Raw genomic sequence first — 25,860 nt, 5'->3', positions numbered from 1 at the left:
GTACCATCTGCATTTATATGTCCTTTTGTCAAAGCATCATTTTCCTCATCACATGAATGCTTGCTTCTGCCTCTGTGAGCACATTGCAGAAATGCGTAATTTATAAGTATGGTGTCTAAAAACCATACCATATGTCTGGTACATAAGAATGTAGTTCTTACATAAGAATGTAAGTTCATACATATGAACATACATATGAACATACATTACATATGAATGTAATGTAAGTTCATATATAAGAATGTAATTCCTAGATGACCTTGCATTATAGGTATGAGGCTCTGGAGCTGGACAGACAGGGGGATGAGTAAATGGATGAAGGACCCTTCACATTGGAGGGGCTGCCTGAGGCAAGTTGGACTGCCCCCCATATCACTACATCATCAATCAGGAAAAAAAGAAGGGCTACTGTCATAGCTCCCTTCTGCAGGAGACCGAGGGCCCGATATTCTGCTTGGATCCGTCCCATAGGGAAGTATGTTACCTGCCTGGGGCCTAGGTAAGCAATGTTACTAGGAACATCACTCACCTAGTAAGATCCTCTGATTATTACCCAATTACCCAAAAGAAGCCCTAGGGCAATCAAAACAGACTAGAGGGCTCTGGGGACATTGCTGAGAAGATCAGGAGTGCCAGTAGAGTTCTCTATCCTCTCAGTTGATGACTGTGATCCAAATAAAAAGAGGAAGATGGAGAGGTTCAATAAATGACTTCAAGGATGATGTTGCACTCAGGGGTTTTGACACTATCACCTGGGACTCAGCTTTGAGAAATGGGGAATGCTGATGTCAGATGGAATGTAGCTTACTAGAAGGGCCAAGAGTATTCTAGAAAGCAAGCTGGCTGAGCTGGTTAGCAGGTCTTCAGACTAGATATGAGAGGAGAAGGGAATGACTGGGTGGAATATATTAACGTTGGGAAGCAGTGGAGTAAAGCCCCAGATTTGTCCCAAAGGGAGTAGGTATTATTGACTCCTCCAAGATGGCAATGAGGCCAATAGCCTAGCTGAAGCATCGCTGTATCAATGCACACAGCAGTAAACAGGAAGAGTTAGAAACCATGGTACAATTGGAAAAATAGACTTAATTGCTATCATGGAAATATGGTGGGATGAATCTCATGACTGGAATACTGTAATCGAGGCCTACAGAGTCTTCAGAAGGGATAGACAGAGTAGGAGGGGAAGGGGAGTTGCCCCCTGTGTTAGGAGGTGGCTAGATTGCAAAAAGCCGTGCTTGAGACTAAAATCAAGGACCTGGTCAGGGGGAGCCTGTTGATGAGGCCTTCTCACTTCAACTGCAATACATGCCACGATCGCAGGCTCTTGTCCTGATGTCCCACCTGGATATCAGATGGGATAGCAGCATAGCGGGTGGCAGACAATCCAGGAGATTCCCGGAGTTTGCTGAGGACAACTTCCTGGTCCAGATGTTAGACAGACCAACCTGAGGTAAAGCCTTACTGGACCTGATGCTCACCAATGCACAAGAGAGCATTAGAGAATTTAAGATTGGAGGGTGTAGTGACCATGTGCTGGTGGAGTTTGTGGTCTTGAGGAATGAAGGCCTGGCAAAAAGCAGAGTCAGGACCCTGAACTTCAGGAGAGCAAAATTCCAGATGCTCAAGCAACTGCTGGATGGGGTCCTCTGGAAAACTGTACACCCTCAGTAAGTTTGCAGATGACTACAAGCTGAGCCATAAAGTCAATACTCTGGAGGGAAGGAAGCCCTTCCCTCCAGGAAGGCATCCTTTCCTCCAAAGGGACATGGACAGGTTGGAGGAGTGGGCCCATGTGAACCTAATGAGGTTCCCAGGTGTTCATACAGACTGGGGGAAGAAATCCTTGGGAGCAGCCCTGTGGAGAAGGGGGTCCTGGTTGGTGAGAAACTGGACATGAGCCTGCAGTGTACACTTGCAGCCTGGAAGGCCAACTGTGTTTTGGGCTGCATTAAAAAAGGGGTTGCCAGCACGGGGAGGAAGGTGATTGTCCCCCTCTACTTGGCTCTTGTGAGGCCCCATCTGGAGGACTGCGTCCAGGCCTGGAGGCTGCAAAACAAGGAAGACATGAAGCTCTTGGAAGGAGTCCAGAGGAGGGCCACTGAGATGATGAGGGGGCTGGAGCACCTCTCCTATGGAAAACGGTTGAGGAAACCGGTCTTTAGCTTGGAAAAAAGAAGGCTCCAGGGAGACATGATTGTGGTCCTCCAGTACTTGAAGGGAATATATAAACAAGAGGGGGAATGACTGTTTACATGAGTGGATAGTGATAGGACAAGGGGGAATGGTTTTAGACTAAGACAGACGAGATTTTTGTTAGATATTAGGAGGAAGTTTTTCACTCAAGAGTGTGTTGACGCACTGAAACAGGTTGCTCAGAGAGGTTGTAGATGCCCCATCCCTGGAGGCATTCAAGGCCAGGTTGGATGTGGTTCTATGCAGCCTGGTCTGGTGGTTGGTGACCCTGCCCATGGCAGGAGGGTTGAAACTAGATGATCTTTGAGGTCCTCTTCAGCCCAAGCCATTCTATGATTCTATGATTCCATTAATATCAAACGTTTTGAGTAACCTGGTGAAACCTAGTTGACTGCTATTTGGCTGTTTTATTTTTTACAGAAAATGTGATTTAAATTCAAACGCAGTTGTTTAATCTGACTTTGAGAAAGGGACAGCCTTTGCTTGCAGCATGCATTAACTGTTTTTTTCTGCGGAAGTAGAGATTTTCAATTTTTTGAAAACAAGATAGAAGCCTGAGTGCCTGGTGGCAGTCTGTAAAGTATTTGATAAATGTAAAAATAGTTCTTGTATTTTTCCAGGATTACTGCAGTAAGTGAAATAGCCATGTATATACACAGAAACAGCACAGCATACAGAGGGAGAGATCTTGTCTGTGGGCTGTAGAACTAGAACAAAAAAGTCTGAAACACTGAGAACTATTTGGTACAATTACTGGAGGATTATTGACAAAAAGATTTGTAGGGGGACTTACTTTACCTCCCTCCCCAAGCCCCCTCAGCATTTCTTTCAATTGACAAGAAGGAATCAGGAAGAATCAACAACTGGTAACTTAGATGACAAAAGATGCTTGATCTACTACATCCCTCTGTTAAGTGCAGTAATCTGCTTTCAAATGTGACTACATACGAATTTAATAAGAATTAAAGAACTACTGCTGGCTATTTTTAACTCCCTTCATTACTGTATATTTATTCCATATAACATAAAATTAAACATAAATGTAACTGGTCCTGGAAGTCCAAGATAAGTCATTATTTATGGAAGTTTTATGGAAACAAATACTTAAAGATGGTTTGCTGCGTTGTTTATTAGTAATAACATATGTCAGTCTTGAAATGTGACAGGTGAACCAGATTCTCTGTAATTTATCCACAATCTGTGCATATTGTTCAAAATATTTGTTCACACTTTACATTTTCCTCTTTCTCCAGTGCCCATGGAGAATGGTGATATCTACCAAATATCTACCAAAATTTCCCTTAGAGCTGATTAGTGGTGTCTCACAAGGTGATTTACTGCTCTTAACTGTATTCTTGGGGGTAGCTCACCACCTACCTGCTCCTTTCTGGGCAAGTTGCTTCTGTGCTCAGATGGTGTTACTAGTCCTGGATTGAAGTTTACTTGTGTTTGTTGCAGCACCTACAAAGGTCATATGAAAAAAGTTTAAAGCAGAAAAAGCCTCTACAAGATTACCTATGAGAGAAACAGTCCAGAGCTGAGACAGAAGGATTTAATTAAAACAAACTGAACAATCAGGTTATATCTGAACAGACCCCAGTTCTTCACACAGACTAGTTATTTTCTGGAATTACAACATTGTAGAAGAATACTCCATGAAATTGTCCTGGAGGATTTAATAGCTCACTGCTTGCACCTCCCTATCTCAAGAGAGTGGAAGAAATTTCACAAGCATGAACTCTGTGGCAATACAGGAGGGCATGTGTCATTATAATGTCAGCAGTCTTGTCCAGAAACTAACCAGAGATGGTCAGTAGAAAGAAGTAAGTGAGTACAATGCTGATCACATATTGCATTACTCTGACATTGAAAAATTGCTACTCCTAAAAGCATAACTTGTGGAAGGCTTAAATCACCACATGTTATTCCTTTATGGAAACACAATGTTTGTAGATTGCAGGAAACTGGTGAATATCCAGTTTCTTTCACAAATTTCAACATACTGACACTAATGAGCTAAATTAATTTCTCTAAGAGCAATAAGTAGTCATAAAGAACACCTCCAGACTTTATCCTAATTGTTACTGTGAAGCAAGCACTTACTGATAACATGCAAATTAGTTTGCACGTGAAAGAATCAGCTTTACTCTAAAACATAACTGAAGAAATAACAAGAAAATGTTTCTAGTGTGTTGACATTAACAAAAATGTCTCTAGATTTAAACATGAGAAACCCGGACTGAATCAGATCTTATTATCAAGAGACAAGCAAAGTAAACATAATTTATGCCATTATTTATATTTATGTTTGTTTTGATCTAAAGTTTAGCCTAGAGATCTCTTTGAAAACTGTCTGATTTGAATTTGTTTCTTTTCTATTAGTATGTTTGGATTAGAAATGTAATCAAGCTAATAAACAAAAGTTTAATTTATTTTCAATGCATTTCTTCAGAGTAAGTAGTTTAAACAAAACATGCCTTGAGTATATACAAGTGAAATGAATGAAGCAGGCTGAGAGTATTCCTCAGCACATTCACCACATGTGCTGAGTTTAATAACAAATATAACAATGGTAAGAGCAACAAAAATGATTTTTGAGGTAACAAATTTCTATATGTAGATGGTGGGGAAATTTCATCATAATGGTGTGCTGGCTTTCCATAATTCATGTGATAGCCAGGATATTATTTAAAAACAACAGCAACAACAAAAACCATCAAAACATTATTGGTTTGAAAACACCCTCACCAAGCTTGTTGTTGACACTTAGCTGAGTGATGAGATGCATGAGAAAGCATATCCATATTACAGGAGCCAGACAGGCTGGAAGGATGGGTAAGTAAGAACTGTATGAAGTTTAAAAAAAAGTCCAAAGCCCTGCACCTGGGACAGTACAACTGAAGAGCCCAGGACCAGCTACGATCTGTGTGGCAAGAGAGTAGTTTTGCGGAAAGGGACCCAGAAGGGACCCAGTGTCTGGGTGCACAGCCAACTGAACAGCAGTTAGCAGATGCTGATGCTGCAGCAAATGTAGATTGGATCCTGAGCTGCATCCTCAGCAAATAGGACTAGCAGTGGTCATCAGAGGTCATCCCAGCTTAAACAGCACTGCTCAGGCCACAGCTATAGTACTGTGTGCAGTTCTGGTCCCCACATTCAAAAGAGACGTGGACAGATTGGAGGTGACTCAAAGAAGATGATCAAAGGACTGAAGAACATACTACATGAGGAGAGGCTAAAGGAGGTAGATCATTTTACCTAGAGAAGAGAAAGCTTGGGGGACCTCCTTAGAGTATTCCATACTTAAAGGCTGGCTACTAATAGGACTGAAGCTCTTGCTTCACAAGGAACCATGTAAAAAAGACGAGCAACAATGGGTGTGATTAAAGAATGTATTACATAGTCTCATCCAGGTTCCATTTTCCCACCAAAGGTTGGACCTGATAATTTTTTGGTGTTGCTTCCAACCCAAGCTATTCTATGATTCTATGATTTAATGAATAGCTCCCACCGGGATAAACTAAGCGGTGTCTTTTTGTCAAACGCCACTCCTAAACTACATGTTGCAACATTAGGTTCAACACAGTCATGGTAATCAGAGGTGATGGAGCTCCTATGAGAGATCTATGTAATACTCCTTGGCAAATTTACATCAAAATAACTTCCTGCAAAATCCAATATGTATTTTTTAGCACTAATATATCTTTACTGGGTTTCAGAAAAGAACTGATGCATCTAAGGTAGTAAAAAATATTTCCAGTGGCAGTGATTTGTTGTTGTAATGGGAATGCTGTAACGAACACAATATTCATAGTATGTCTATAAATAGCAACAAGCATATTTGTGTTCCTATCCCTCTGGCTGATGCCATCAAGAGTAACAGTTGCTCATGCAGTCCCAGATTTCCCTTGCATATTATTCTGCTGCCTTTCCCTTCCCACTAATATGTGAGGGTGTGGAGGGGATCAGAGATCTTGTCATCCCTTTCTTCAGATCTGATAGCTTTTAAACTCAAAAATTTGTTTTTAATATTAAAACCAACTAACTAACTAAAAAAACACATTCAGATTTTTCAAAAGTACCCCCTCATTTTGTGTATGTCAGTGTTTAGATTATTTTTCTTAGGCATCTATACTAAACCAATAGCCTGTATTATCAGTCTATGGTTAATTCTGGAAAATCTGGCTAAAGTATGTGAAAACTCACCTACTGCTCAGATAACAACTTGTGTGAAAGGCTATGACTGAGATCCAATTGGATATTGTTCATTTGGTGTTTTGCTGTGAGGAGTACAGGATGTGTGACATATTCTTATAAGTTTTAATTTTGCTTGCTCTATAGCATTCAAAGCACTTGCAGAAATATGAGAAAAGCAGGCAGCCTGTTATATTCCAAACAAATCCCACATTGATCTCATATCTGAAGATACAGGGAGCCATGTAAGATTTCAGTCCCCTTCCAACTCTTTTGTGACACAGCTATTTAGGCTATATGGAGCCAATTAGATACTGTGCATGGTAAACGTGCTGTAGCCCGTAGAGCTGTGCAGCTCAAAGAAATGTGTATTAATAGCTTTTGCAGAAATTGGAACACTCTATGGGAATGTTCAGTGTTATCCTTGTCAATGAGGGTTTCAAGACTTCCTCAGAAAATATTAATGGAAATAGTTGTCCAGAGATTTCCCAAAAGATTTGAAGACATTTCCCCCCCTTGAATAAAACAGTTGTTGAAAAACTGCAGACTTTGCAGTGTTCAGATTCAGGAAAATACTCAGCAGATGCTGCTTCTGTCCAAAATGAGGAGTATGTGGCTTTTTTTGGCAGCCCCCTGCCTGTGTCAGAGGAGTTCACACAGACTTTCTGAAAGAATGCTCTGAGGTGGAGGGGGCTACAAAGGAAGTGTGCATCATGGAGAATGACGCATGCTAGCCCTGTGAGAGAGCTGAACTTGCCCTGCTGTTCAGTGCTTCCCACCAGCAAACACAGGCAGCACTGCTGTGCTGGCTTTCTGCAGAAACACTCATTTGTTCTTTGGGAAGAAGCAAACTGTTCACATTGTCAGTCAAAATTAAAACAAAGTGCCTCTGCTGAAATAATAAATATGCACTGCTTGTACACCATGAGCACCCTGTCCACACCTCCCCTCAGCACAGAGGGCTCTGCCAGGCCTCCATACTAAAGCTATTTGAGAATTTTGCCAGAATTGATAAAAAATGGCAGGAGAGGTGTTCAGGGAAATGAGATAAATAGTCTCACTAAAAATGAAGGAAAATGGCCCTGCTCCTATGAGCATTAGCTCATAGTCCAGTCCAGTTATCTCAGTTCTGCTACTCTCCTCCCAGCAGCATTTTACTTGGTTCCTTATGATGGTGGCATGCACATGAATGGAGTACTGCTTGCTACCACATATATAGCATTTTTATATGTTTACTGCAGTCTTGAACAAGCTTTTCTACAAGATATACTGTGTCATATCAACATACCACAAAGTTTCTGCATTGTGTGGGATAGACATACCAGCAATACGCTGGTGCACAGCACAGCTTTCAGTGTCCTAAATAAGTGCCTGGTTTGTCTCATCACAGCATCAGAATATTTGCACGTTTTGGCAGCTCATTCTATTCTGACAATTACTTCAGATGTTCTTTATGTATTTTTATATATATACATATGTATATGAATGTGGGAGTGTGGAGCTTCTAAAATATATGCAGATATCTATATTGAGCAGCAATGGTTTCCTATACAGAAACCTATAAGTCTAAGTGCACAGATTTCTTCCTATACTTTGTTCAATAAAGTCTCACTGTCTAGCAAATGCTCTAACAGGCATACGTTGCTTGCATGTGAGACAAGAGACACACAATATTTGTTTCTATCACTGTACATCAAAATAAGTCCAATGAAGCTGACTTCAGGACTTCTCCCCTTCATTTCATTTTCTTTCAGTCTGTATTTCAGCTCTGAGGACCTCTTTGCCCAATGGCCAAAGTAAAGCTTGCTCACATAGACATGACATCTGATTTTCTTTTTTTTTTTTTTTCCAAACAGCTACTATACAGCATTTTTACAGTATCTATGGAAAGGAAAAGGTTATAGTGTTTGTTCTGCTTGAAAAGATACAACCCAGCTTTGGAGGAGTATCTTGCCTTCATTTAGTTGGAGGCTGTGGGTACTGCTGCTTGGCAATTTATTCTTCATAAAAGGAATCAAAACTTTGCATTACAGCCCTAAAGCCAGTGGCTAGCTATATACCTACCAGCTAATGCATGCATAAGAACACATGCACAGAGGGAATAAGTTCTTGCTATAATAATTCCAGACATAGCTTAAGTAGAAAACGACCAAGGCTGTTTCTTAAAATTCAACCAACTGATCTTGAATTGAGAGAGGAAAGAAACAGAAGTAGCAACTCATGACATTCCCAGAATTGTGGAATTCATTTCCACCAGAGTGTATGTCAACAGTTTATGGACTGGCTCAGCCCAGTTCCATGACTAGGGGGCAGAGGGATTTTGCAAAATTCGCACCTCCAGGAAAAAAGGGAAACAGGGGACCCCAAAATAATTAAAAACAGCGGCAACGATCTGAGGAAAAACAAACTAATTTACTAAATATAGTATCAGAATGCAAGATAACACACCATAATACAATATAATTAGAATTGAAGCTAATAAATCAAATATAATAAGAGAATGTCTGAAAGGTGGATAGGCCTCTCCATAGTGCTGAGGTGAGATGTGCAGTCCAGCAGGGAAACAGGAGGAGAGCTGATGAAAAAGAGCAGACGAAGGAGTGTGCATCAGGTGTCCTTGCCAGGAGTTATATCTCCTCTCTGACAGCAAAGCCCCCTGGGGAATGAAGTTCTTCTCTTCTGGACAGATACTTGGGCATTAATAGTTAAACTCCCAGTGCACTGCGTGATGTTATGATGCGGAATACCAATAACTAACAATCATAAAAACATGACTGTAGAAAAAAATGGTACTATTATTTCTTATCTTGAAATAGGATTTTCTGCTTCATGTAACTCTTTTCCTGATATTTGTCAATAGTCTTTTCAACATGCAGTGATATGTAAATGCTAAACACGTTTTGTGATATTTTTTTGTGTAAATTTCTGCAGAAAGAATCACACAGAACCACAAGACCACAGAATCGTAAGTGTTGGGTGTGACCTCTGGAGATTAGCTAATGCTATCCCCTGCTAAAGCAGATTCCCCAAAAACAGGTCACACAGGAAAGCATACATCTCCAGAGAAGGAGAAACCACAGCCTGTTCCAAGTCAGCTCTGTCACCCTCACACTAAAGAAATTTTTCCTAGAACTATGTTCCAGTTTGTGCCATTGCCCTTTGTGCTGTTGCTGGACACCACTGAAAGGAGTCTAGCTCCATCCATTTGCCTCTCATCTTTTAGATATTCATACGAATTGATAAAATCCCTCTCAGTCTTCTCCAGGCTGAACAGACCCGGGTATCTCAGCTTTTCTTCCAGGCTTTTCGTCATCTCTGTGGCCTTCCACTGAACTCTCTTTATGAGATCCCTACCTCTCTTGAACTGGGAAGATCAGAAGTGTAAACAGTATTTCAGATGTGGACTCACTGGGGCAGAATAGAGGGGGAGGATCACTTCCCTTTACTGAGAATAACCTTCCTTCACCTGCTGGCCACACTTTTTAATGCTCTCCAGAATACCACTCGCCTTCTTGGCCACCAGGGCACACTGCTGGCTCACGGCCAACCTGTTATCCATCACAATGCCCAGGGTCTTCTCCACAGATCTCATCTCCAGTAGGTCATCCTCCAGCCTGTACAGGCGCATGCCATTATTCCTCCCTAGGTGCAAGACTCTACACTTGTGCTTATTGAACCTCATCAGGTTCCTCTCCACCCAACTCTTCAGCCTGTCTGGATCTTGCTGAATGGCAGCACAGCCTTCTGGTGTGTCAGCCATCCCTCCCAGCTTTGTATCATCAGCAAACTTGTTGAGGACACGATCTGTTCCTTCATTGGTCATCAATGAACATGTTGAACAAGACAGGACCCAGAACTGACCCCTGGACAACATCATTAGTCACAGGCCTCCAACTAGACTCTGTGCCACTGATCACAGATAAGAAGATAATCTGAACCGAATAAGCCATTCAAGAGCTCTGGCTTTTTTCCTCTTATGCTGCATTACCCACTGAGACAGCACAAGTGTATAATATAATTCCTGGTTTAAGTAAAGAGGATGAGATCAAAATTGTATCATTCATGAAGAGGAAAATGGTCAGCCATATAATGCAGTCAGGTATACGTTGTCTCTAAAGCTGCTTACAAATCATACATTTCTAAATAGACTTTGCTGTCCACTAGTGGCTCGTGTGGTCAGGATTAAAACAAAATTGCCTAGGTCTGCACTGAATCAGATCTTTTTGATCTTCTAACATTCCAACAATTAAAATAATATTTTGCTAAAGTTTTTAAACTGTAATGAGAGAAATATAGACTACATGTGTAATTATAATGTCATGTAGTTCAGACTTATTGACGTGATTTTCCAGGTCTATTTCCATTGCAGATAAAAATAATGTGAATAAATATTCTTTCATCTCAGCACATAAGACTTAACTGCAAAGCATAAGAGTACAGAAAACCTCAGGAAAGAGAGCAAGTTCTAGTTTTTCCTCCAACATGTCTGTAACATTTCTCATTGACTCAATAGCCACACAGAAAATTATTATATTTTTTTCTATGTTGCTTTCCTCTTTACTGCAGAGAAACAGTTTGAATTCACAGAAACCCTTCTGTAATAGCCCTTGCACTGCAAAGCAATCATTTTGACCAATAAAAACTTCAGTTTTGTCTGTGTTTTCCACTTGAAACACCTTTGCATCTTCCTAACAGCTCTGCAGAATCGTGCTTAAATCTCAGTGTTTTTAAAGTACTGTTAATGTGTGAGATTATGTCACTGAGATTTTAATCAGCATGAACCTTGCATTATATGGACAATGAAGAAAACTGCCAATGGCAAAAATAAGAGTAAGATGTCCCATGTCATTTTTGACTTGGAATGATCTGGACTGGAATTACCTGTGACCTTCTGGCTGCTACATAAGCAGAGTGGCAGGAGACTTCCAATCCAGCTGTGCTTGCCTGAGATACTGGGGTGGCTGTTGTTGCTGCCTAAGGGTGATGATGCCCATGTCCTCCCATGTGGGCAGGAAGGTAGAAAAGTGCCAGCCACTATTAGGCCTCCTGCTGAGGTGTTCTCAATGCTGCTGCTGCATTTTTATATCACATCCCCACAGATTATGATTTTCCTAAGATTCTCACTTGCTGCTCCAAAAAATAAAAAAAAGGAAGTGACATTTCTCTACACAGTATAATGAAAATAAACATTTTTGTGTTGTTGCTGTAGTTTACACAGGAACAAGTAGAGCAACAGCGTAGCAAGCCTGTGAAACAAGCCTTGCACAGGATCTAGGGAGCTCTGCATAAGGTCACAGTCTGAATATTCAGAAATTTTATATGGGACACGGCAGTCCCTTGATTAAGTAAGCCTGATTTTCCTCTCACTTTGACTGCTTTTGCAGTCATTTTCTTAGCTCTTCTCATGCAGTAGTAAAAGGCTTATGACTGAGGGATGAGCCAGGAATGAATACTTCTCACTTACCTTGTGACTCAGTCATCATGGATGCACGACACTATGCTGGACCCATGGCAACATGCTGTCCCTTGGCCCCATATTTGTGCTTCTTAGCAGCAGCACAATGCAACTATGCATATCATCTGGGAAACTGCTTTCCCAGAATCCTCTCACACCTTTTCTTTTACACTTTCTCATACTGAGCAGGAATTTCTTTTATGTTCTTGTCCTTTCATCAAGATGCTATTCAACTGACATCTGGCACTCCCTGGGGAATTAAGCAGTATGTCCTTTTAATGCTTTTTTCAAAAATCTGGCAGATCATCTTGAAGTACTTATTAGTAGCTAGTGCTTCATTAATATTATTAGTGCTATAGGGTGTAGCATTATTACGTTATCTTTTTCTCTTCTCATGTGCTGGTTTTATGAAGGAGTTTGTTTGCTTTACTGTTATTACTTCCTGTACCAGGAAACCAAACACAGTCTAAAGATGTTAAAAATCCATTTAAAGTCACCCATATGTAGCCCAAGGGAATAATCTTTAAAAGTCCATTAAAGGGGCAGGGGTAATTTCATACACACTTCTGTTATTTCCCTAGAAGGAAGCAGCTTGATTGCCTGCCTCTATTTGCAGATACACCAATATTTGTTTACACTGGCTGTTTGCCTAAACAGCCCAACTTCCTACATTTTCTCCACAAGAATTATCCTAATGATACTCTGTTGTGTGCCCCACTGCAATCAAAGAAATATCTCAATTACTAAGCTCAGATCGAGGAATTCTAACAAAAAGTAAATTCTCCCAAAAATTCAGCATGGCCCACTCATATGTTGGTGGCCACACAGGAAATCTGCTCACACAAGGATTGCACAGAAAGCAAGGAGCAGGGAGCTCCTGCACCTGGAGTACTTCTGGGGGGAGGCACCATTCTAGGCCTGTTGTCTCAGCCTGTTGTCTCAACCAGGATGGCCAGCTGTGCCTATGGCTGGGAGATGTCCAGAGCCCTTTTTTGTGGTGTGGCTCCTGCTGTTTGTTAGGAAGAGTGTCTTTAACATGGTAATTGCTTTCACCCTAACAGCAACTAAGGGCTTTCTACTGGAAGGAGAAGGCCTCGAGTTCAACTGGAGGAAATAAATAAAAGATAATAACAGGAGTTCTTAAGAGGAAAAAACGTATTTGAAAGTAATAGTCTCATACAAGGAACAAGGGTATTTAATTGGTTAACTAATAATTCTCTACACACCTTTCAGCTCCCCTCTGTAGCAGAAAGTCTCCAGGTTTGGTCAGCATCACTCTCAGGGATCTTGCTGCCTGGATAAACAAAGTCTGAACAAGATGTAAAGACGAGCTACTTATGGATGTCCAGTTTGCCGCCAGCATCCAGAGTCAGGAGCCCCAGGACAAGTGAATCTTCAAGTGCAACTGGCCTTGATCCCAGTCTTTCCAGTGAGACCAGCTGGGGGGTATCTGGCTTTCTCTGTACCCCTTGCCCTGCCTGTTGCTGAGGGCTTCTGTGAGTTTAGAAATCACTGTAAATTGCAGTTCATCTCTTTGCTGGTCATACTTAGCAGGGGCAGGACAGAAGCTTTGCTATTTTCCACCAGAGCTGGTACAGGAATTGAAAATACATTATGGCAAATTGATAAATGCCTAACTCCTGCTCACAAATACATAACTATAGAAGCTATGGCTCAGGAGATCTCACAGGAGCACAGCTGTGTCAGTGAAGAGGCTCTCTTTATGGAGAATGGCTCTGAGGGTCACACCACCAGATGACAAGTTCTGTGAACAGACACCAGGACATTTGGCTGGTGTTGCTGCCTAGATCTGCGACTGAGGTTTATTTTCATGAGGATGTGCAGATTGGATATGAAGGGGGGAACATCAGCTGGCTGCTGGTCTGTAGGATTGGTATATGCTCTAATTACATCATGGTGAAGCATCATTGCTGACATGTCACCACAGTGCTTCCAGTACAAGAGTGCAAATAGCCAACACTATTGATAGGAAAAAATTAGCTTGCTATCTAATTCATTGCAATAAATTAAGTTGGAAAAATACGAATGATTGACACAGTACATAGATATGTGCCTGAGCACTAACCTTATTATCAGCTGATAAACTGGGGCAGTTAGAATTATAGTTATAGAATCTTAGAATTACAAAGGTTAGAAAAGACTTCCGAGATCATCTACTTCAACTGTCCACATATCACCTGTATTTCCTCACTAAACCATGTCCCTTAGTACAACATGCAATGTTTCTTGAACACTTCCACATACAGTGACTCTACCACATCCCTGGGCAGCCTGGGTAGAGCACCTGACCATTCTTTCAGATGAGCGTTTCCTAATATCCAACCTAAATGTCCTCTGGTGCAACTTGAGGCTATTCTCTTTTGTCCTATCACCAGGAGGAGGACAGTAGAAGAGGCCAACCTCTGCCTAGCCACAACTTCCCTGCTCCTACTGGCAACACTATTTTTAATACATATTTATTATTTTGTGGACCTGGTAACATATTGCTGTAGCAAAGGATACAGGATAGCAGTTTCTCTCCCATTCGCTGTGGCAGTGACACAGAGAACAAGATCCCTTCTGCCAGCCATGGCTAAATACCATTTTCCCAGACAAACCCAGGAGGAACTTAAGAGTGTGAAGTAAGTTTTGTATGTAAATTTTCAGGATCTCCTGTGAAGCTTATTTTTCACTGCCTGATTACAGAATGCAATTGAATGTGATTTTAAAATTGTGATAATAGAGCCAGAACCCTACATTAGATCTCTACATTTTCCATAAATCTACCATCAATATAAATGTTACTTCTGGAGCCTGGAAGCAAGATTCAAGCAATGGGCAATGGACAATGGGCAATTATTTTTTGAACAGTTTTAGAGACAAAGCTTCCTGACTCATCTCTGTACCCTGAGGAGTAGCCCTGTGCAAACTTAGTGGGACAACAAATGTTCTGGTTCTTATCTAAGCTATTCTTACAAACAATTTCTATTTAGTTATGTGAAAGAGTTGAACTCTGTAGAAACCAATGAGTGTTCTGTTGATTTGGCTGCACTCTAGATTAGGCTGAACTGAGCAGCCAAACTCCAAGATCTTCCAAGAAAACAAAACAAAACAAAAAATTTATCAGAAAAAAAAAAAAAATGGTAGTCAGTTTTGTACTCCTCTAGTGCTTTTCCCCTTTTTCTAAACAACTTTCTCCTGAATGTCATTAATGGGCTGCTTTAACCTGTGCCTTTCCTGCTGTTCCAGAAATGTCACAATAATTTGTTGGGCTGTCTTTGAATGTGCTAGCAGAAGATGGAATTGTAGATGTAGACAGTGGCTGTGAGAGGCCAAGAGTTAGACAAGAAATCCTGAACTTTCTCTGTCAGGTGGAAGAAGAGGAGAAATGTAGCACTTGAACATTAATTCTGCCCAGCTGAAAACCCCAGCTGGGAATCCCTCTTGGAGCTATGTGGTACTTGACACAATTTTTTTTCAAAATGTATTTTGTCATGCCCCAGAAAGTAATCTGTTTAGTTTGGAAATGTAACTATACTGAGAAATCTTCAGAGGAAATGCAATGATTCTTCTATCTTTGGAAATTTGTTTTCTTTTCATTAAGGAGAGTCATTTTTAAAGCTCTGAGCCTCTCTTACTCTTTTTCACAAAAGACTGTTGTGTCTCTTCAGTGTCCTTTTGTGTGCAAAGAGGTAACAGAAAATTATCTTACCAGATAAAGAATGTAAGGATTTAGACAAAGTCTGTTTGAAGGTGTAACTTACTGGAGGCAGCAGCAGCAACACAAATGGCAAAACTTCTTCTATAAAAGAGAGTTTATCCAAAGGTCGCTGAGTTTAGAGAAGAGCACATCTCCCTCGTCTTTCACTGCTCTCATATTCTGCTTCAGCGTGCAGTACAACAGACGGATAGATGGTCAGCTTCTTCAAGTAATACATCTATGACCAAGCATCTAGAGAAATCAGTGAACCTTGATTTATTAATAAAGTTGTGATTCAAGTCATGCAGTTTTAGCGGTTTTGAGCTGGGAAGCAGCATCAAGAAAAATTCATGTTCTGCAACAAAGATGAACCAGTGCATTCTCCCAGCATATTACACATCTTCATGTGATCAGCTCATCTCTCTGATGGACATGATTCACTAAGCTTATTGCTCATAATGACACAAAAAATATAATTTGGAAATTCTGTAAGCATTGAGAATTTCCAACTAATAAACCAGGATAATTTACTTAAAATAGAGATGACCAAATTCTTGAGTAGCTATAATACTTCCTGCTTGCAGTTTAAGGGTGGATTTTGACTTCAATTCCAGCTGCATAGTATAAAATATAAAATGTGAAATTACGATTGAGGTAAATTGATGCTAGCAGCATTTTCCTCAGCTTGGCCTCGCTGTGGTCAGGACTATAACATTTTAAAAGCGAGGATTTAATCTTGTAGTCTCATGCCCTTGAGAGCATTCTAGATACTTGTCAAGGCTGATTAAGTGACAGTGGCTGGATTTCTAGGTGTCACAGAAAATCAGAATTTCTTGCAGTGAACAGCGGTCATATTGCTTTCTGTTGCATTTGCATTCCCACCGCTCATGTGGATAAACTGAGTACTTGCATAGTGAAGTATTTCTTGTTAAGATAGATCCATGTCTTCAAGAGCAGGATATCAAGCTACTGAAATCCTGAAGTGTATTTAGCAGTGCTTGCTTTATATTGGGATGAGCAGGAACTTGATGTGATGGACAGATCCAGAGAGCCATGAAGTGATCAAATACCCCCTCAGAGGTGACCATGGGCAAGTGCTTGTGGAGAAAAACTTCATTACAAAAACATGTGGTTAATTTCTGATTTCTCTCCAAGGGTAGTGATGTGGGCAGAGGGCAGGAAGAGCAGACATCATTGCTCCATGCTTGTGCTCTCTCCACTGCAGTTGGTGGGAATAGCAGAGGCAGCTGAGAGATAGTGGTCAGGCAGCTGGTCTGTCTCAGAGGCTTACAACATAAGAAAAAGGCTGGGGACAATCAGTTTACTCCCATGGAGAGACTACACATACTGTACTGAAGATCAGTGCAAGTTTCACCTCAGAAGTTCACAGTGAGGATGGGTTAGCCTTAGCACATTCAGATCTTTCCTGTTCTTCTCATGAACATCTGACAGCAGTCTGCCTTGGTTTTCACGACACAGGTCACAGAGCATGTCATGGTGAGACAAGTATAGCACACAATACAGAAATGGTCCTTCAAATACTTTTCAAGAAGATTATGTTTGTTGTGTGATTTTCTCAGCTCTCACAGGAAATTGCTGAGGGCTCTGTTGTTCTTTTTTTTTTTTTTTTTTAACAAGCATATCTGCTTAGCATCTGAATTTCTGAATAACTTAAAATCAAATAATACACAGCATTAACCCATGTGAGACTGTAAATGGGCTCTATAGGAATTTAATTTTGAATGTTTCATCTGTTCTGCTCTACTACAAAGACTATTTTGACAGTGCTCTTTATGTATGATCAGAAAACACAGGAATGTATAATCAAGATCAGCAGGAGTTGTAGCTTTATGCTTCTGTGTCAAATGTACTTCAGAACCATTACTGTTACAGATACATTTACCTCCACAATCTGAAGGGAATAGAAATTATCAGTGAGAAGGAATAACCATAAGGAAAGTTGCAAATTACAGTTTTCTTTGCAGGAGGGTGTGCTAGCGATGCAATTACCCAAACATCAATCTACAGACAGGACTAACACTATTCCTGCAGCTTGGAAAGTGATACTTATGTGTGGGGACTGTGGACATACAACCCAAGGGCACTCTTGGCCACACATCCTCATGCTGTGGAGAATGTTCCCTGGTCCTCTGTTGAGGTGAGCACACCTAGATCCAGGCATGCTTTGCATGCTCAGCACAGCAAACCACACAGCTCCTGCTGGGCCTATGGCCTCCATTGCAGGCAGCTAGCCAATGATCTTGCATCAAGTGCATGGATCATAAAGATATTAAGGTACTCAATACATGACCTGCTCTTAAATTTGAGGATTGATTTTATTTTTTAATGCATTAGCAATTTTTTCCATGTGGGTTTCCTTGCTGCTTCTACACCGGCGGAAGTTGTTGGTGAGCATATCAGGCTTCAGAAACTAGTTGGTGTAAACCACGGTGACCTCATTTATGCTATGGAGCTGCCATGGGAAGATACATCAATGAAAAGTTTGGGCCAAGAAACATAGAGGAAATAGCTGACTGTGCTAAAACACATGCACTTTTCAAAGGAGCCCGGTTTTAGTTTATTTCCTATGTGCTACTGAGAATCTATGTTAACTCCAATAAAATGCTTGGAGAATTTGATTCATCTCTTTTGCAAGTTTCCCAGTTTTCAAAACAAATACCTACCGTTAGTAAATGGCAAATGCCACCTTTCACACATAGCTAGGACTTATGCTTCATGTTCTTTTAATTCCAACTCTGTTTTAAAGCTTCATGACAAGTCTAGCGTCAGCAGAAATGAGTAAAAACATCTGATGCTACAGAGCTAACTAGTACAATCTTGCTGTTCCAAGTACAATAAAACTGAGCAAAGTTCTTGCTGAGAAGTGTCAATGAAGATGAGATCTTGCATGCCAATCAATCAATGTAAATTTGGGTGAGTAGCATCTCCATTGCAAAAATCAAGAATAATGTGTCTTTAAAAAAAAAAAAAAACAGGAACAAAATGTGAACTTCAGTGCAGACTTGGAAAAAAACAAAACAGGCATTATTACTCAATCCTTATGTCCAAAATTCGAATACAAGACAAAATGTTTCAAGGGCGAACAATTTCCTGTTACATGGTTCATTTATATATGAACAAACATACTACGAAGAAAGATTGAACTAATATTTTAATTTTATTGCAAACCTTTTAAAAGCACAATCATACTATAATAGCATAATAACATTACTATTCTTCGTGCAACAAGGAGGAAATTCTGACACAAGAGATCTTATTTTGATTTCTCTGTGTATTTCTGCTACTTGTGTATACACTAGTTCTGATTTTTATCTCAGAGGCTTTGGTAACGTTCCACAAGCAAAACAAAGGACATATGCTTATTCATTTGCTTTACACTCTAATTTGTAAAGTCCCCCAAATTCTGGTGGCATCTTTCAGGACCTACCAGAAATGAGAAATATTCTGTTTTTCCAGTTGGTCCAGATGATTATTCTGTATTTCAGGTTAATGATCTGCAACCATGAGAAGAGGTGCATCCAAGTTTGTTATCATTGTTAAACCCTGATAATTCATTCCTGTGTGGATAAGGCCACTTTACACATGGAGATAGAACCCCTTGCATTCGCGGTGGTTTTTGATACGGGAACACACATCTGAACAAGCACTAAGCTGGAGTTTCTGAGATAGAGGCAGCCTTTCAGATAGTACTTAAGCCCATTCAATGCACCAACTCCTGTGGCCCCCTTCTGCCCCCTAAGTGTACACGATTTGCTCCCTGTACTCCCAGAGAAACCATTCAACCACTTTTGCTATCCATCAACATCACCCTTACATCTGTTTTCCTTTTTCCCTCCTTGCTCTCTCTCTCTTCGGTCCAGCTTTGAGAGGGCATTTTCCTGAAGTTGCCCAGGCACTTTGCCCTCTAAATACTGAACAACTGCTATAAGTGGTGGACCAGTCTTCATATGGGTTCACTTCGGTCTAAAAGAAATATGAGAAAGTATTGCTGCAGATGTTCTCACTGCACACTGGGGAGACCAGATCATACTCTTCTATATCACTTACCTGGCAGGGTAGATTTCTCACCTTTGGCTTTTTATATACCCACACAATTTTTATTTGGAAAAAAATGTCTAGATCCATGTCCAACATCTCTCACTTTGTAGCAGCTGCCACCAGTTAAATCATTTTTAAATATTCCCATGCAGGACTGCTGCTTCATTTGAACTTTTTAGCTGATCCAGAATTAATACTTCGGAGAGGCTGATCAACAGTTTTGTTATTTTACATACTAACAATTCTCAAGCCAGTTACCTACTAATATTTCACTGATGAGCACAGGCTTATTTCTTATTAAAATTCTACATTCCTGGGCTAATCATGAGTTGATAACAACTCCACATAATGAAGTGCTACTTAAACCTAGCACATAGCCTCTCTACTTACTTTAGGTGATGAATCTATGAATGGTTTTATCTTTCCCTCTGAATGGAAAATGGAAATAGAACAATGCAAAGTACACCGGAGTATGTAGTATGTAGTTCTTGTCTTCTGAGAACTAGGTACCTGGAATTATCCATGATCCACAGAACTGGAGCATTAACTCTTTAACTCCTAGTGTACTACATCATGTTATGATGTGGAAGACCGATAACAAAAACCATAAAACTGTGACGAGGATGAAGTTAATTTCTTCATTAAATTAATGAAAAATGAGATCTTCATTAAATCAATGAAAAATGATATTTTTTTTTTCTTAACGCATGGTAAAATATAAGAAAAAGAAAAGAAAGAAGAAAGTGATTTTACATTGGGTGATTGATAGAAGTTGTTCCTGCAATTGCTACAGCAAAGCGTTAGTTTCCTAAGTAAATAGTTTTATTCATTTATTCTGACTAAGTGGTATTAAATGGCTCTTTTTCTTCTTTCCAGTTATTTTAAATAACTTAGCACTGACTTTTTTGATGTGCAAGTGCTGTCTGACAGAAGAGAACAGGATTAAAGTTCATTCTAAGGAACAAGATAAAGGCAACGCAAATATAGAGAGGACTTGCTTTTTCTGTCACTTTGAAAAAAAAAACCAAAAACAGAATGTGAAGTATTATCAATGACAGTAGTAAAAAGAACATTTCATACAAATTCACACTTTGCTAAAATAACATATTTAATTTGATCAAACACTTTTGTCTGAAGACAAACAACTTTGTCTTTAATCATTTGCCAAAAAGTCAGTGCTGGAATCCACGTGCCACTCTTTTCAGCATCACCTGCTTTCCTTCCTGATATTAACAGGAAAAGTGGGTTCAAAATCCAGAATAGTCAAATCCTTCCTATAGAGAATGAACTCCCCATTAATAATGACCAGTAAATCTCTCACTGGGATCAGTCCTTGTACAATAATTAGCATTTTGGCACACGTAATTCTACACAGTCCAATCACTCAGGACTGTAGGTCTGTTCCTTGTTGCACCCCCTGTTCTGAAGGTTCAGGCTGCCTTAGGACTAGCGAATAACTAGGGCCATTAGCGACACATACATCAACATGATGGAGAGGCAAATGGCGTTTATTGCAACTACACAGCGGCTTATATACCCTACATGCTTCATCTACACCCCTAAAGCATGTGTCATAAATCCATCACAGAGCAGGGGATGTCCTGACACGTCACATCCCGATAACCCTGCTTTACGCCAGCTACAGTTCCTGGAGCAGTCACTGGTGGTTTGGCTGCCATACAAATGTCTTATCCCCATGAAAACTTCATCTCTGATAAAAAGTTTTTCCTTCTGGGGTAGGCTCACTGTTGCACCTGGAACAAACCAACCCCACTGAAGTCTGGAAGAAATTAGAAGACTGGCATGCTCCTTATAGGACCAATGCCTACTATGAGAACTTTGCTGTCTCCAAAGAGCATTTTCGCAGTTAAGTTTTTCTATTTGAGTCACAGAAAAGTGGTACTGTACAGACTGATCATCCGTGCAGTTTTGGAAGGATGATAAAATGACAATTTAATGTTCTTTGTTCTCATATGGATTTTTTTCCAAAGTATGTCCTAGAAAAGGATACCTCTCTGTAATATATTTTTGCTAAAGGTGGTTAAATCAACAATTCCATTCATTTCAGTGCTGAGTACTGGCACCACTCTATAATGTACTGACTGCCATCAGCTCTTCCTATGAACTCTGTGGAACTTAGGATACTCAGCATAGCTGGAGCTGTCTCCACCACTACAGCAGAGCCAGGACAGACCCCACAGGGAAATATAGGGAGATATCAATTGTCTGTGGCCCATTAATCACACTAGCTATAGAAAGATCACTGAGACACTGAAAAGCCATTTGCATCTGAAGTAAATGCTCTCCTTCACACACAAAATTGGCATGCTGCAGAGGGCTGAATGTAAAAGCTGTTGACACACAGAATACCTAACTTTTCATAAGAGAACTATCACCTGAGGTTCCTTAGTTTTCGGTTCTCTTCTTAAGGAGAAAATGGGAATGGTCTGGATTTGAAAAAAAATCTTCGTATTTCCTTATTCCTAAGAAATTAAAGAACCTCTTTTAAGTACTGATTCATGAATATACTTGTAAAGCATCTTCCTATCATTCTTCCACACTGCTTGGTTTTCTTATTTTTGTTACGGACATTCCACATCATAACATCATGTAGTGCACTGGGAATTAAAGAATTAGGGTTCCAGTTGCATGGATTGACAATAGTTCCAGGTGTACTTATCTTGGAAGAGAAGAACTATATATCCTGGAGGACTTCTCAATGTTCTATTTCCTTGTTCTCTTCAGAGGGAAAGATAAAACTGTTTACAAGTCACGGGACACTCCCTTTTTCCTTTCTAGTTGTCTCTGCAGTTGTGTGTGCTCAAAAGAAAAAAAAAAACCTCTTCAATTTTTGGACACTCTCTCATTTTATTTCATTTATTAGCCTCTATTCCAATTATACTGTATTAAATTGGGTTATCTTGCATTCCAATCGTTTTTAGTAAATTAACTTTCCTCTTCAGATCGCTGCTGCTGTTTTGTATTTAGGCCCATCTCCCTGCCCTTCCCCATCTTCCCCCTTCCCTCTTTTGTTGACGCTGAGATAGACAACTCTGGTGAGATAAGTACTTTGATGTAAAGACTCAGCTCCCAGAGGTTTTGCTAGCTGTTTCCATCCATTTAGCAGCCAGAAAATATAGACTGTCTGTAGCCCTTCACTTGTGTGATATACCTGTGTTCACAAGCATCATTGGACAAATAAGCAGGTGCAGTTATGACCTACCCTGGATTTCTTTAGCGTAACAACTGATACGCTGAGATCTGGATGTGATGAGATTATGACAGAAGAGTTTCTGCACAGCACCACTTAGCAACTAAAGCATATAAAACCAATATGGTGAGTGAATTCATTATGGCTGACACATGACTTACAATAAAATTACATGACACACATGCTCCACCATGTCAAGGTCCGTCAAGTAGGTTGTTCTTAAATATTGACAATTTCTAGGAATTCAGCTTCTCTGAAGAGTAAAAAAAATCAGAAACTGAGGAAAAGAGAAAAAATTGACATCAAGTACTTCTGAAACTGTTAGCCAACAATTCTCAAAGTAACAGCTGCAGTTATCTGTTGTCATCTGCTGTACAACACCCCCATCACTCCAACATGAGCAAGTTAGTAATAAATCCCATATTCTAAACAGGAAATGATTCCTCAGATAGGGATGTCTAAAAATGAAACAAGCCTCTGTCTTTCAGATGACATGTAGCTTAATGGTTGCGACTCTGAGCACTAACTCCTTGAGAATTTTTATGGCTCAATTCTACTGACTTACGGGTGTTACCAGATGTATCAGGGCTGTGGCAGGTTCTGAAGATAAGGTTATACAAGGGAGATGGAGATGCAACAGTTTGTTTAGATTTGGCCTCTGGGGTGTGAAGAGAAGCACTGGGGGCACTGACCTTATTGCTTCAGAGATTTTTTTGCCTCACTGCAGCTGCTGGCAGCAGACTGCATGCCTTGCTCTGCTTCTGATGCACTGAGGGACAGTCGCCTAGGCATATGGGACAAAGGCTACAACTACTGTTAGGTCAACAAACAGTGAGAGCCCTCCTCCCTCTGTCTTTGATTCCCATTTGAAAATGTCTTGCTTTTCTGCTATGCAGATTACAGGAAAACAGAAAAGATGTATGGACACTATCAATAGGATAAACGGATACCAAACATGAAGGGAAAGTAAGGTGATGAAGACAATCTGATTATGTGATGAATAATGTTTCCACGAATGATAGGGTTCTGTTGTCTATTATGAAAAAAACAGAGCTGGGATGGAGAAAAGTAATTGCCTTGCTTGTAAATAATGGCGGCAAAAATAATCCTGAACTTAATTAAGATGTCTGCTGCAGAGGTAATACTTCCTGTTTATTTATATTGGCCCACAGTGTCATAGACAAATGTTGGTGGTATGGCCATCGGGGCTGTACCTTTCCTCCAGTATTCCATTACATTTTGTTGCTGTGTGACAGCAGAAGGACAATGTGACAGAATGGTGTCTGACATGGAAGTGCATGTGAAGAAAAGGTATGTCATTGAATTCCTCCAGTGGAAAAAATGGCACCACTGACATTCACTGATGCTTGTTGAGCATTAATGGAGAATAAAAGAGTGGATATGAACACAGTGAGGCACTGGGTTGTTTCAGCAGTTATGACAGTGGAAGACAAACCATGTTCCAGATAGCCATGCACATCTCTGAGACCATGAAATGAAGAGAGTCTCAACAAGCACATCTGCACAAATCAGTGAGCAGATTACAAACAGGGGATTGTGTATAGAGCTGAGTATCAGCTTCATAGAATCATAGAATCATGTAATCACTCAGGTTGAAAAAGATCTTAAAGATCATCGAGTCCAATCATGACCTAACCAGCTGAGTAAATCAAAGTCAGAGAACACAGATCTTTTTGACAAAGACACTGAGTAACAGGGAGTACAAATCCACAAACAAAGTAGTAGGCTCTACATTTCTGAGTGTTCTCAGTCAAAATTGCATTTGATCCAAAAGACATGCTTTAATTGTATACAAGATGAAGGAAACAGTCAGTGAAACAGCACAGTCTGTGTTAGAAAGGAAGGTCAGCCTAATGATTCCTGGTGACCTGGAAATCTACAGTGCGGGATAATATTAAAAGATGCTGATTTTATTAAAATGCACCATTACCAAGCTTCAACTATGTCTTTTTGCCAGTGTTGCCTGACCGACATAGCATTATCTACAGACTACAAAGTAGTGTAATAAAGACTCTTCCTTGAAACTTGTCAACAGCAATGCTTCATCACTTCTTTTTCTTTTAATCCTGCTGTCAATTTTTCTCTTCTACCACATTGCATTTTAAGTTTCTATTAAACTTCACTTAACTTAATTTTTCTTCTTTTGTTTCTTTTTTTTACATGCAAAGGTTTTTTGGACCATCTTAAAAGTCAGCCTTGGATAAAAATTCAAATCCTAGACTTTGATTACCTTTTCCAGTTTGGTAGTATACTGACTTTGGAAACATTACTGCAGGAAAAGATTTTTCTTGCTTTTTGTGACAGTAATTTGTCAGCACTGTTAATAAATTGTTCTGGCTGAGCTTATCAGGTTTTAATCTTACTATGTTAATTGCATTACTTACATAAGAACAAAATCAACACAACCAAAGACAACAAATAAACAAAACCAACAAAACATAACAAAACCAGACAATCTCTTGGGTCTAAACCATTTGTGTAGAAAACATGAGGAATAAATGAGGGAACATTTCAGCAGGGATTCCTTGTCATTCATTTACAATTCTATCTTTCTTTCTTGTTCTGCAAAATACTCTAAACATTCCAGTAAATTCTCACCAATTGCTTCTCACAGTGCTTTTATCTCACCTTGTGGGAAAATCATTTGTGGTTTTGAGCCTGTGTAAAAACTTTCCCCCATGTGTATACAAGCTGACATTTTTAAAGCAGGATACAGACACATCAACAGCTTTATGCTCCACCACTTTACACTGACAGTTCCAAAACGGCCACACTACAGCTGATCAAAGCCTGACATTTCACAGAGGCAAGTGAGACAGATTGCAGAAAACCATCACAGCTGCATGGGACTGTACAGAGAGCTGCACCTCTGCAATCACCTCTGCAATTTCCCCTGCTTTTAATTTTAACATTGGCTTTTTTTAAGGAAGTTTGGTATTACTTCAGTTTATATGCTTGCAAAATTTTAATCTGAAATTCAAATTCATTACGCGCATTTGGGTTTAATTATGGGCATGACCAGGAGCC

This window comes from Tetrao urogallus, assembly GCF_951394365.1.
Source record: "Tetrao urogallus genome assembly, chromosome: Z".
Lineage (NCBI taxonomy): Eukaryota > Metazoa > Chordata > Aves > Galliformes > Phasianidae > Tetrao > Tetrao urogallus.
Note: the sequence above shows the minus strand (reverse complement) of the source record.